At 34.9% G+C, this 12,166-nt stretch overlaps 1 protein-coding gene across 1 annotated transcript in view; it reads left to right on the top strand.

The window, feature by feature from the left end:
- Window positions 1–12,166, top strand: part of gfra4b (GDNF family receptor alpha 4b) — a 133,357-nt gene that overhangs the window by 1,132 nt on the left and 120,059 nt on the right. The window lies entirely within an intron of this gene.

Below are 12,166 nucleotides of genomic sequence, written 5' to 3' on the forward strand. Positions count from 1 at the left end.
AAATCACTGGATCTTACACATTGTCAGTTTTGAGCTTTATAAGCAATAAGATCTGCAGCACAACAGTATAATAGGAAACTTAAAGTAGACATACCTGAAGGATAATAATCTTTTGGATGGTAAAACCCTGTTAAACCCTGTATAGTAAAAATCATAACTGTCCAATGAAAAACATGTACCTCCAAAATGGTGCTTTGCAGGTTTTAGGCAGAAAATCTTCCTTGAATTGTGGGTACATGTAAAATAACTTTTTCTATTGGTCAATTCATTCATTCATTCAAAAATGGTTTTTCATTGGACAGCAGCGAAATGTTAACCATAAATGATAATACTCACCACTATAAATCACTGAATATTAAATATTGGCATGATATGAAGGTACAAGATAGTTTGTGAGCTGTAAAATGCCTTTTTTTTTTAAAGCCATCCGATTTACAGCATATCAGTAAAATGTAAAACTGTAAACATATCTATAGGCAAATACTATATAGGGTACATTTAAGGGATCCTATTGAAGAAAGTGTTAATTTAATGGTCATATCCAGTTTACAATATACAATATTTAACATTAAGCAATACAATATTTAGTTTTAATATAAAGTATATGTATAATGAAGGTTTACCAAAATAAACATTGCCCAACAATATAAAACACTAAATCACACACAGTAACAAAGTTGCATGTTTTTATAATCTAATGCCGTTTTTGAGCTGTAAGATACCTTTCTTTCATAACATGCCATACGGTCTGCAGCTAGTCAGTAGGAGGTAAACATGAAATATGTAAACATGCATGTAGGAAAATACTATATATTGAACCTGAGTGCTGCTGAGAGATGTGTGTTTTATGTAGTCAGTATATTCAGACACCCGGTGTTGAAGTTGTGGAGTCTAAGGGTCTGATGTGCTAGAAGTGAGTGTTTAGTAATCAATCCATTGAACCTGTGCTGTTGCATTATGCTCACATTACAGTCTCACACACACACACTCACACATACACACACACACATACACTTGATGTATGAGAGTTCGACTGTATGGGCAGTATCACAATTTTTAAGCATTTTTAAGCAGTATAATAATAATACAAAAAAAGAAATAAAATAAATGTTATGTAAGGTACAAGACAATATAGGATAAAACAAGAATTGGTTAATTTAACAGAAGGTGGATTTGCAATATATCTGAAGGAAATCTAAATATACACAAAATACAAGAAACACATGAATTTGGAAAACTATAAATTGTTCCCCAGTATTATGTGCTGAGGTAACAGATGACCACAGATATTGCAGATTAGTAAACAGTAAAATTAAATTAAATGGCCAATAATCAAAAACTATATAGTTACAGTATACAGATTGTCATTTTGTTATTTCATTTATTAATATTTATGATATATATATATTATATTAACTTACATTAATATATGTTATTTTACATGATATCTCATGTTACAAGGTCCAGCACTGAAAATGTTATGTAAATTATGTAAACATTACCATAAAAACAGTACACTACACACATATACTGATGATCATTGGTACTCATACTATGGTATACCATGAAACTGGGTACCACTGCAGCACTATCTGAGAGTGATGTCTACCTGAAGTATTGCCTTAAAGGCACTGATCCTGGTCCAGTTTTCATTAAGCTGTATCATCCAGTTATAAAGCAGGGTAATTAAACAGTGATTTTATTCATTTCCGTCGTTTTTAATCATTTCAACAATTGTTATTGATCCAGATTTAGTGTGAAGTGCTTCAAAGCAGCACAATATGATTAGAAATGTGATTTAAAAAATAAAAGTGCTTCAAAGGTTTCTTTGAGTGATGTCACAGAAGAGCCAGTTTATGAAAAAGAGATCTGTGAGTGTAAGAAGATAAAGATTAACTACTATAAACTATTACATAATCTGATCAATTGATTCATATTCTGTATCACTTTATGATTGATTCACACTCACAGGTTTCTTTTACAGAATGGTTATTCTGTAGCATCATTATGAGTGTCCCTTTGTAGCACTTTTATTGTGGTATTTAAGTGTACAATAATTTAGTGATGGGCAATGATATCACCTTGGTATTGGTATTGCCAGATGTTGAATTTAGCAGCTGTTTCTAACTGATATATGATGATATAGAAAATGTATTGGACTCAATATCTGCAGAATGTTGAGGTGACACTAGATTACCTGTTTAATTTGCACTTGTTGTTTTTTTATGCAAGTTTATGTATTTGTATCAGCATTTGCCCACACTTTCTATTGCAACCCACAGATACAGTATAGCTATACAGATTTCAATTGTAAATGGGTGATAAAAACAGTAGATATGCACAGAATCTTGAATGGAAAAATGCTCTATTGAAAAGAAAGTAAATAAAGTATAGTCTATAGGGCTGCAACAAACTGTTGTAGTTATTTAGAAAATTTAAGTGAATGTCTGGGAAAAAAAAGATCACTTTCTGACAGCAGGGGCACCCCTGCTAAAATTATTATTTTATTAATTATTAATAGTATTATTTGTTTGTTCATTTAAAAAATGTTTTCTAACAGCAATATATCAGAATTACATAGACATTTTTTAAAAATATATATTTTGTCTCAGTCCTAATCACTGACTAAAACCTGTTAAAACATATACTTTTTGTAATATTGTATTTATACAAAATTGTATTTTAATATTTTTTAAATATTTAAATATTTCAAGGAACAGTGAATTGTTTTTACTTTAACTATGGTTTTCCAGAGATAAAATTGTGTTTGAATGTAGTCTTTATAAGATACTAATCTATTTTTAGTTTAATCACTTTAGGTAAGCATCTAAAAGCATCTAAAATCTAAAAGAAAATGTCATGAAATCATGTTTTTTTTTTAAATATCGCAATATTGAATTTGGCCTGCATTGTCCAGTCCTGTCTGTAGCCGTCAGTCCACAGTGATATTGGATCAGTGCAGTTGGTGCCCCTGGCCTGAATGACTGTGTGGTTTGAGCTGATTAGATATTTTATTTGATGAATGTTTCTGTTTGATTTGTATTTTGATTAGACTTTCAGATAGCAGGAAGCTTCTGATTTTAGGCCCGCCGGTGTGTATGAGAGAGTTCGTGATGCAGTAAAGAATGTATGTAGCCTATATATGTCGGCGTGCGGTATAATAAAGCCTCCTGAGACTGTAACTATGAAACTGCAACATGACTGTAACTACAGCACCTGTATTTGGAGCAACTGGCCAATTAGAATGGCCGGTCCTTTGTGTTTATTTTAAGGGAGGCATGACCTTTATGACCAGAGTCCAACACTTTCAGATAATGAAATCAATCAACCAATCAATAGACCAACAATCAGTCAGTCAATACACATTTTACTTTGGCATTGAATTATTCATGTCCACTGTAGAGAAGAATTCCATAGAGAGATTACCTACCACTGCTTATTTTACTAAGAGATACTACATACACTACATGTCCAAATGTTTGTGGACACCTCTTTTAATGATTACAATCAGCTTTTCTACAATCAAGTTCCACCTGTTGCTGACACAGATGTGCAAAGGCACACACGCATATACACAATTGATATAGTCCCAGTAGGGTTAATAGCATTGCCAATAAAACAGGACTCTCTGGAGCTTATAAACATGAGCCAATTGGCACCATGCCTAATACCAGGCATGGGCTATAAAGAGATGTGTAAAGCCCCCAGCATTCATTAAGCTGTAAAGCAGTGGAACTGTGTTCTCTGGAATGATGTTGCTCCATTGGCACTGGAGAGTTGGGGAGTTGGGTAAAACAATGAGGCGGGGTGGTGATCATAATCTGATATATTGACCACATTAAAGCTTGTGTCAATAAATGCAATCAAATCCTCACAGCAATACTTCAATATCTAGTAGAAAGCTTCCTTTCCTGTACAGTAGAGACAGTTACTCCAACAAAATCAGGAAAATCTTTTTAAAATTCTCTTAATTTCAGAAGAAAGATGAGGTGAGAGCAGGTGTCCCAATACTTTTCTCCATATAGAGTATAAAGTTGAGGTACAGGTTTCAGAGCTGGACCTTGCTCAAAGATTAATAAGTCCTTGATTTTGAGGTAGGAGAAAGTGCTGATCTATACTGCCTTTGATCTCACTTTCTTGCCAATTCAGGGGATCAACCCACTAAGATAGCATGAAGAATTGGCCTGAGCTTGTTTAATGTATAGCAGCATTGGTTGAAACTCAAAATCGGCCATGAGAAATTGGGCCAAAAGTGGTGTATACTTGGCAACCGGGGTCTGATTCCCATACTATACTCTGCGAACAGAGGTTGGCACAAGTGGCTCGAGCTGATTGTCGTATCGTCCTCTGCAAATGGGGGTCTTGATACACAAGCCTCGGGCCAATTGTCATATTATACCTGACAAAAAATGGTGTGTTGGGACATGTGGCTCAGGTTCATTGTTGTATTATTCTAGGCAACCTGGGTGCTGTCACATGTGGCTTGGGCTGATTATACTTGGCAACTAGAGTGTTGGATTCAGTGGCTTTGGATAAATACTCTGAACTGTCGCTCTGTTCTAGAATGTCAGTTAATTCTATTCTGCACAATTTCCCTTCATTCACTCAATGTTCTCCTGCATTTACTTTGTTGCAGAAATGTTACTTCTATTCACTTCGTTCTAAATTGTTCTGCATAAATATGTAGCTGGAAATATGAATGAAGTTTCGGTAAATGTTTTTTGACACATGGGATTTGGGACAATTGTCACATTATATTAGGCAACTAGGGTGTTTAATACAAGCAGCACTCTGCCCAGATGTGAGCCCATCAGTATTTGGGCAGAATCGGACCAAGATCTGAACAATGCGATGCAATATAGAATCTGAGTGATTTTTTTCCAATTTGGTCAGTGACCTTCTGGTCCCAAGCCAAACTCTTTACATTTACTCCATAACTGTCTCTAAAATTGTTATTTTCACACATCCCATGTTAGAAAGTCAGGGTCAGAGCTCAGGGTTAGCCATGCTACAATACCTATGGATAAGGGTCTTGCTCAGGGGCTCAACAGTAGCAGTTTACGAGACCTGGGTATCTAACCCATAATGCTGTGATAATAATCCAGTGTTTTGAATCCTGCTCATGTAGCTTGCCATCAGCTGCCGGAGCCCTGAGAGAGCACAATTGGCTTTGCTCTCTCTATGGGTGGGTAGAGGGAACTCTTTCCCCACATCACTCCAAAGGGTGATGTCGATCAGCACAAGGCGTCTGTGAGCTGATGTATTGGAACCAATTCGCTGTGATGCTACTCAGCAATGCTGCATCAGCAGCAGTTCGAAAAAAAGGGGGGGGGGGGGGGTTGACTTCACATGTATTAGAGGAGACATGTGCTTGTTTTCACCCTCCTGTTGTTGGGGCATCACTAGTGATAGGGGGAATCCTAATAAGTGGGTTGGGTAATTGCCTGTGTAAATTGGGGAGAAAATAGGGTAAAAAATTAGAGATAAAAAAATATATATATATTTTTATGAAATAACTTTAATAAAAGAAAAATCACACTTAATATTTTTTTTAAACCACATAAAATAATTCTTTAATTTGAATAAACCCTGGGAAAATTGGTCAACTGATGGGTGCCTAATGTGGTGATACATCCTTGGGATGCTCATTAGTGATGCTCGCTATAGTCATCAGCTGTTTCAGGTCTCTCAGGCGGCTTCACCTGTGATGATACTTGACATAAAGGATGTAAAAACTGAACTAGAACCATATAACAATACCCACATAGTGACACAGATCTTATCAGCAGAACTAGATGGTGCAGTGCTTTGAAGTCTTTTCTGAATGGAGAAGTGTTTGCTCTTCTTACACTGTGTTCACACAACTTGTAGTCTCAGCTCTTTTGTCTCTGTTCATTCAGTGCCAGGCTGAATCTGCTGAATTTGAACAAACAGGGAAAATATAGAAAAGTACCAGGCTACGATTTTAATAGACAAAAGGAAGAAAATACATGGAGTCATCACATGTTGAAATTCTTATTATATAGGTTTTTTGGGATCAGTAGCATGTGACACACTTTAATAAAACCAGTAAAATCAGGTAAAATGCATGAGAAAATGGTAAAAACAACTTCATTTACAACATAGTTAGAGAATCAAACTGGTCTACCCCGAAAAAAATAACACGATTTCCACAAAAGCAAGTTCTGCGGAATTCCCCTTGGTGTACTCTGTTCTAAAATATTTATTTTTCTAGTTTTTTTAAATTCTGCATTATTTCACTACAGTCTCTCTGTTCTAGAATGTCACTTAATTACTTTAATTCTGCAGGATTTCCCTTAATTCACTCAATGTTCTCCTGCATTTACTCTGTTATAGAAAATTCACTTCTATTCACTCAGTTCTAAACTGTTCTGCTGGTCATAAATATGTAGCTGGAAATATGAATCCCAACCAAAAACTCCCTGAATCAGTTCCCAACCAGAAACAGTAGGGGGCTCTAGCGCTTTCAACACTTCAATGGTAAACCTTAAGTGAGTTGTAAAATGCACTGTAAAATCCTGCATGTCCATATTGAGTCATTTATACGCATGCCAAAAGATCCCTCAGAGCACAGAGCTTCTTAATCATGTAGTTATATAAACAGCGTACTCTAAAATCTTAGATCTGAGTAAGGTCTAAGAATCAGATTAGAAAATCTAGGAAAGAATTTAGCACTGATAAGAGTTAGGTCTTGCTATGTTTTTGCTGTAATGGCAAATAATCCAGTAACATACTCCATTAAAGTGAATGAGCAGGTTTAAATATTGTCCCATTTCCCAGCAGCCATAGATTTGCTGTAGAGCTACATGCAGTGAAGTATAAAAAAACACCAGATTCAACAAAATCTTCATAGCAACTTATTTTATGAATGTGAATATTTAGAGGTACATACTGTCTCAGTAGGTTATTATACATACTGTCTAAATAATCATAAAGGTTGATCCAAACAGGTTTAAAAAAGAAAGATCCTTCTAACAGCGCAGAGGAATAGTCTGTTGCTCCAGCTTTAAACAGAGTACATACCAACTCAGTGCAATTATCCTTGCAACAGGATGCTGCAGGAAGTATTAAACACAGCAATGCCAATAATTGTAAAACATGTAATGTATCTCAGTAATGGACTATTTGTTTTCCACTATTAGCCCAGCCTTTTTTCTTATTTTCATCAATGGTGTAAATAATTCAGAGCCTGAGAGTATATATGGGTTTTCTTTAAAGAGGGTTCTTATAAAATCCCCGGCTGTTCCAGTATCCTGTAATCGTACGCCTGAGGCACGTCTCTCAGTTGTGGTGATTTTTGAGATTCTGTTGCTGCCTTTCACTGATGGACATCCACTGAGAATTATGTCTTTTATTAACTGTGTTTCTGTGTGTTAGATAAAAATCCAAGCATCTATAATGCCTCTGGCTGTGTTTACACATGTATGTGAAATGGCCCAAATCTAAATTGCCAACAAAGACCAAATGCTTTTGGTATGGTTGTTAACAGTGAGTGTATTAACATGCATTTCTTAGATTGCAATATGGTCAAAAAATCTGATTAGGAAATCTGATAAAGGGAGATGAATTTTAGTGAGTGCTGGCTAGGGGTGGGCATCATTATATCGTACACAATATATCGTGACACAGAAATATCATGATATTAAAAATCCATATCGTGATAATAGGGATGGTTTGTCTTAAAAGTAGTCTATTATTCACTGCGAAGCTTTAATTGTATTTATTGTATAATTGTTTTAGTTTATAGTTTTAGTTTGCAGTTTACATGCATGAAAATATTCTGCAATATTTTTTGCTGCGTTATATTATTTTATGCTATATTATTTATTTTGCCACATTATGATCATACTGTTATACTATTATACTATATTCCTGAAATGAATTAATAATTTTTCTGTTTTCCTATATCGCCAAGTATATCGTTATCGCAAAAATACCCTAAAAAATTGTGATATTATTTTAGAGCCATATTGCCCACCCCTAGTGCTGGCACATGGGGCTCAGGCTGATTCCCATATTAGCAGCTTGGGTGTTTGTACAAGGGGCTTGGGCTGATTGATGTATTATACTCAGCAACTGGGGTATTGGAACATGTTGTTCAGGCCAATTCCCATATTATACTTGTCAAACGTGGTGTTGGAACAAGCAGTACAGGTCAATCCCCATATTATACTCAGCAACAGGGTATTTGAATATGTGTTTTGGGCCAATCCCTGTATTATACTCTGCAGTCGGGGTGTTGGGCCCTTGCAGCACTTGGACTACCTGGATGTGAGTTGAGCATTTGGGCCGGAAGTTGACTGATGCAACTCAGGCTCTGCGTGTGGTATCGGTTTAGGAAATGGCCAGAATGATTTTTGCAATTTGGGGACACTGATGGAGTAACTCTGAAACTGAAGGATTTTAATCAGCTTCATCATATAGGCAAAGTCAATCAATCAATCAATCAACCTTTATTTTTTTTTAACTCGGGAAAAATATTGAGGGTGACCCTCATTTACAATGTTGCTGAGAATTTACAACATCAAAGGGATTGAAAACATTTAATAATAAATTAGAAATAATAAGGAATAAAATAGTAAAAAAAAAAATACATAAAAAAGAGTACTAATTAATTACTAATATATAAAACAACATTTAATATATAAATAAAAGTGTATAGGTAAAACAGAAAATTCTAAAATACCATAAAAACAAATTTAATGCATAAAAAGTAAAAAATCTATAAAACATAAAAGTAAAGATAAGTAAAAAGATAATAGTAAAAGTAAAGTAAAATGTTAAAAATCATAAAAAATGATAAAATGAATAAAATAACTAAGAACAAGAATGAAAATATAAAACATTAGAATAAAAAAAGTTATAATAAATAAAATAATAAAAAATATGTTCATATTGTGGCTTGATGTGTAAAAAAAAATATGTGTGTGATTTTTCCATCATGGCTGTTTATGAAGCAAAAATCTGATAATTGCCTGACTCATAGAGTTTAATGAGAGTTTTCTCATTATCTGATTATCTAAGTTCATGTAAACCCTTTGATTAGGTTACTGGCAAACTCCAAACTTCCAAGGTAATCAGACTTTAAAGTGCATTAAAATTCACTAATTGTCTCCTTAATATATTCTAAATCTGACATTAGTCTGAACAGATCTGACTACTGAACAGAACTGCATTCCCAACACAACAATGCTCTAGCCGGCACATTCATCCAACACACACAGCTGTCCAAGGTCCTTCCTTATTATTAATAGTCTCCTTTCACTGGAAATCATCAGAGTGAACTGTTAAAGTTCCTCAAACTTTCAAACTTGTTGGAGGACAAACAACTTACAGTGAAAAGTGAGTCTTTGTGTGTTTTTTTCTGACTTCTCAATCAGAAAACACAACTTCCACATCTTTTATTCCCTTACAGTAAAGAAGAATGAAAGCAAAGTCACGCACACTTAGAGAAAATGGAGATACTAACTGGATAAAGACACTCAGTGGGTGTGAAGATTCCTGGATTCTTTCCTTCTGTCTTTTCACTTTTTCTGTAAAGTACCTCTGCTGTCCACTGTAGGTGGTAATGTATCTATGTCCATATGTGACACTGTGGATGTAAAATGCCAGCACTGTTTTTGTTTTATGGGCATTTAATGAGCATTACCTGAACTTCAATTATAATTATTGTGGCCTTGCCATGAGTAACAAGCATGCTGGCCAGTATATAGCCTTACTCACAAGATAACACCACACAACCTATACAGGTGTGCCTGCATTCCATTCCGTCCCCTTAGGTAACACTTCTAAAGCAATTTTAATACTGCTGTCCCCTGTCTTGGGGCATGTCAGCGTATGTATATATAGATAGACCTAGTAACTAGTCACAGAAATCACAGATACACAGAGGAATCTCAGATCATCACACGGTATGAGATTATTACATTACTTTGCCGACGAGAGCGATGATTTCATGATACTCGATATATCATGATAATACACTAAGATTTAAAAATAAGCCAATATCAGTTTCACAGAATTTAACCACCAGTATTCTTTACTGCAGGTACAGCTCATTTGATTAGCGCCACCATGTGGAGTCATGAAGCTATAACTTTAGAAAGTCAAATTTGGATAGAGTTTTAGGTGTTGGTGTCACATATCATATGGTGTTGGGATATCAATATATTGCACACCTCTGGAAAAAAATCTGAGACCACTTCAGTTTCTAAATCAGTTTCTCCGATTGTGCTATTTATAGGTATATATTTGAGTAAAATCAACATTTTGTTGTTTTATTCTATGAATTCTATAAAAAAATAAAAAAATGAAAAATAATTTAGAGCATTTATTTGCAGAAAATGAGAAATGGCTGAAATAATGAAAAAGATGCGGATCTCAAATAATGCAAAAAACCAAGTTCATATTCATACAGTTTTAAGAGTTCAGAAATCAATATTTGGTGAAATAACCCTGTTTTTAATCACAGTTTTCATGCATTTTGGCATGTTCTCCTCCACCAGTCTTACACACTGCTTTTGGATAACTTTATGCCACTCCTGGTGCAAAAATTCAAGCAGTTCAGCTTGGTCTGATGGCTTGTGGTCAATCATCTTCCTCATTACTATATTCCAGATGTTTTTTTTAATTTGGTAAAATCAAAGAAAATCATTTTTAGTAGCCTTTTGATTTTTTTTGTTTTTTTTTCAGAGCTGTTTATATACTGTATATAGGGAGTAACTATGTAACTGTGCCACCCCTATATAGCATACCATTTAGTACGTAAGTATTTTCTGACAGCTTCTCACTGTATAACAAAAATTTCGGTAGCACTTTAAAATAAGACTACCTTTATAAAGGGTTTATAAATGGTTTGCAATTAGTTTATCAATGGTTACTAATTAGGTTGTAAATGCCTTAAAAATCACTAATAATCAGTTATAACACATACATAGAAAGGGCAACAATATAGATGGCTGTGTAATATAGTCACTATTTGGCAAGCAACAGGTCATTGGTGCCCTTTCTACCGTACGTTTGTGTTATAACTGATTATTAATGATTTTTAAGGCATTTGCAACCTAATTAGTAACCATTTATAAACTAATTGTAAACCATTTATAAACCCTTTATAAAGGTAGTATTATTTTAAAGTGGTACCAAAATTTCTCTTCTTTTTGTTTCCTAGTTGTCTTTTTTTGTCAGATTTGTTCTGTCAATATCTGTGAGAGAATAGTCTGGAACACATGTGTTCTCTGCTCACTCAATACTACCTGAAAACAGTCCGAATCTGAAGTACACAAAGGAAACAAAACACAGATTTAGAAGATGTTGTAAATTCCTCTTGGATTAACGGGAGGTGGGAATGAAGTGAATACTGATCTCATGCAGGATTTAATTTGGGTTTTGCTACAGGTCATCCCATTGTCACTAGTGGAGACAGCAAAGCGGCTGCTTCCCCTGCGATTAGCCGAGGCCACAGTCGATATGAGCTCAAGGAACCTGTGAAGTAGAAACTCTATCAATGTCCATTAGCCCAAAAGGATGAGTGACACATGTTAATTCTGACCTTGTTATTTCATTATCGTTATTGACATGACAACTACACCAGTATTGATTGCTTCCTTTCAGGTTGCAGGAGCGGTCTTGCTTGTCCAATTTTTGTGCAGCATACATAACATTGTTATTGATAGTCTCTTTGACACAGGCAGAATCACTCTTGTAAAACAAATAGGAAAGTGCGAGATGTTACCGTAGGGGGAATGCATTTGAATTTAATACAGAAAAACAATGAGAAAAAATATTTGTCAGTGACTTCAAAGGCTTCAGTTAGAGGGAATGTGGTGAGAACTGCCCAGAATCCTAAAACATGGGCGTTCAGCCTACGATTAAATTAAACAGTCTCTTTATGTTTACTTCTTATATGAGATCTGTATATAAAAAGATCTGTAAAAAAATACATTCAGCCCATTTTTGGACAATATATTGTGCCAGAAATAACCATATTATGACCAATAATATTTAAGACCAAACTATAGAGCGATATAATGAATATACACTGCCTGGTCAAATAAAATATATAGTCACACACTCCAATATTTGGTTGGACCGTCTTTATCTTTGATCAGGGCATGCATTCACTGTGGCATTGTTTCAATAAACT

Source organism: Astyanax mexicanus, chromosome 2 (assembly GCF_023375975.1).
Source record: "Astyanax mexicanus isolate ESR-SI-001 chromosome 2, AstMex3_surface, whole genome shotgun sequence".
Taxonomy (NCBI): Eukaryota; Metazoa; Chordata; class Actinopteri; order Characiformes; family Acestrorhamphidae; genus Astyanax; species Astyanax mexicanus.